Raw genomic sequence first — 635 nt, 5'->3', positions numbered from 1 at the left:
GACCACAGCCACCAGCCCACGCCCAGCCACAGCCACAGCAAACCGATTGCCAGCGTTTGTTTGATATATTACCAGACAGCTTCACCATACAACTGGTGGATAACACTGCTTTATAAACTCACTACTTGTGACACCACCAGAACCCACAAGTGACCTCACTACACCTATACTTCGAGTGTTTGTGCTGTGCCTTCTGTGTTTATGGGCGGGTACCGATACGGTATAGCTGTCGTAAGTTAGCCATCGCAATTTGAAAGATTGTAGTTTCGTATAACACGGCTGGTAATACCTTGTATCAAGCATGCGTGACTCATCATAACCTTATATCACCTCGTGATACTAATCAGAGGATCTGATACGGCCCTTTGAACGCATACGGATATATATATACGTTATGGTAGATGTATGTCTACAGCCATGGTGATGTTGTGTGGATATGCACAATATTGCGGACGTAAAGTGTATGCGTATATACTTTCAAATATGTACCATGAAGCCCTTTACAGATGATTATTAGAAATAAATCAGCCACCCGCGGTACTGAGCACAAGCTCCCGTGTATGTAAAATATCTATACTCAGAAGTTACTACCACATGTCTTTACAAATATATATATAAATAAGTATGTGTTACAT

Source organism: Sphaeroforma arctica (assembly GCF_001186125.1).
Source record: "Sphaeroforma arctica JP610 unplaced genomic scaffold supercont1.3266, whole genome shotgun sequence".
Lineage (NCBI taxonomy): Eukaryota > Ichthyosporea > Ichthyophonida > Sphaeroforma > Sphaeroforma arctica.
This window is presented reverse-complemented; position numbering follows the sequence as displayed.